Source organism: Artibeus jamaicensis, unplaced genomic scaffold, assembly GCF_021234435.1.
Source record: "Artibeus jamaicensis isolate MK-2021 breed Jamaican fruit bat unplaced genomic scaffold, CSHL_Jam_final contig_467, whole genome shotgun sequence".
Classification (NCBI taxonomy): domain Eukaryota; kingdom Metazoa; phylum Chordata; class Mammalia; order Chiroptera; family Phyllostomidae; genus Artibeus; species Artibeus jamaicensis.
In genome coordinates this window covers 55,805-57,827 of record NW_026521845.1, presented here as the reverse complement: position 1 = coordinate 57,827, position 2,023 = coordinate 55,805, and the positions used below count along the sequence as shown (strand labels likewise).

General features: G+C 39.1%; 1 pseudogene; it reads left to right on the top strand.

Moving 5' to 3' along the window:
* The first annotated feature begins 651 nt into the window (after nucleotides 1-651).
* On the top strand, nucleotides 652-719 carry LOC128627772 (uncharacterized; annotated as a pseudogene).
* Nucleotides 720-2,023: the final 1,304 nt, after the last annotated feature.

The following is a 2,023-nucleotide window of genomic DNA, read 5'->3' as shown; positions in this document are numbered from 1 at the left end:
CCTAAGTCCTTTACTATTTTTTCATTGCTATAGTGAATGGGATATTTTCCTACTTTCTGTTTCTGATAGTTCATTGATGGTGAGAAAAATGTCTTTGATTTTTGACTATTGTCTTTGTACTTTGCAGTTTGGTGAAATTTGCTTAGTAGGTTGAGTATATTTTTGGTGGACTCTACATTTTCTATGTAAACTATCATGTCATCTGCAAACAATGAGTTTTCCTTCCCCCTTTCCAATTTCAATGCCTTTTATTTCTTTGTCTTACCTGATTGCTGTGGTTAGAACTTCCAATACCAGTTGAATAGAAGTGGTGAAAGTAGACACCATTGCCTTGTACCCGATATAGTGTGAACAGTTTACATTTGTTCCATTGAGTATGATGTTGACTGTAGGTTTCTCATATATGGCCTTTATTATGGTGAGTATGGTTCCTCTACTCCCACTGAGAGTTTTTTTTATCACAAACATGTGCTGTCCTGTACAAAGTGCTTTTTCTCCATCTATTGACAAATCATGTGGTTTTTGTCTTTTCTTTATTTATTGATATATTATGTTTCTGGATTTGAAAATATGGTACCATCTTTGCATTTCTGGGATCAGATGATTTTATCAGCTCAAGATTATTTAAACACACATTGAAGACTTGTGCCTATCGCTTCTCGGCCTTTTGGCTAAGATCAAGTGTAGTATCTGTTCTTATCAGTTTTGGAGGAACAAATAGGAAGGACACAGGGACGAGAACTGGGGGGGGTGGAAATGGGAGGGAGGTGGGGAGCAAGGGGCGGGGGAGGCTGGGATGGGAAAAATAGACAAAAAACTGTACTTGAAAAATAACTAAATAAAATTAAAAAAAAAAAGACTTGTGCCTGCTCATTTTTTGAAAGGTCCTCTTGGTCCTACTTGTCTTGCATCCTTGTAGGAAATACAAATCTGAGCAGCTGAGAAGGTAGCATCACCTGATATTTGGAAAAGGTAGGACCCATCTGAGGACAAAGCAGGCCAGAGTGGCTGGGCGTCATGCTAACATCACACCTTTAAGATTATCAGGGAGCCACTGGCCAGTCTAATGTAGCATTCCCTCACTTTTTACTAATGCCCACCATTAAATCCACATTTCCCTATAAATAATCCCCAATTGTGAGCAAAAGAAAAGAGAATTTTTAGTTATTGATTGAAGAAAGTATTCAAAAAGTGTTATCTTTATACTATTAAAATTTTGTTTTGTGCCATTATCAGATAGATGCAGCGTTTTGGATTTTTGATTCATAATGGTGAATAGAAAGAAAATACCAGTCTGAATTTAATTTGAGACAAATGAAAAAAATGGCATTCATTGTGCAGATGAAGATAGTCATGATTTTCAGGAAATGCCTCTAGCATTTTTTCAGCAATGTGGAATAATTCCTGTGCGCCACACTGTGGAGCTTTCCAAAGAGTTTCTTTTCCCATGTTTTCATTTCCATTTCCTCCAGTGTTTTCTTTTCCATTTCCTTCACCCTTTGCAAAGTGCTGGTCTGAGTTTGTGCTTGGGAAGTTGAGACAGAGCAATGTAAAGGCATCCTAAACCATTGTTCTTGTCATCGTTACACTAAATGCCCATCACCCCTTGGCACTATCCTAATTAGCCTTGTATCTACATTTTTCATGAAGACACAAAAGACATGCTCATTAGGTGTTAGGGTAACACAAGGCCAGGGAGGGTAATAGGTGCATTTGGAATGGCAATTGATATTCTAGGTCTCCATTACACAGATCATTTTTTTGTGGAACGTTACTGAGTTCTCTTAGCTCAGTAACCGGCTCTGTCTTTGCAGAGAACCAATGATGTTCTTTTGAAGGTGCTGCATGAGTCCAGCTATAACATGTACAGAGTCAAGATGCACCAGACAGACACCACAATCTAAAGAATGTCTTAGGTGAGAGCTGGCCCAGCGGTTCTCCACACCCAGGAACCTGAAGTGACATGAAAGGGCCAACCATCTAGGCTCAAATATGGGGATGGCTCCCTGATGGCCCTCCTAGT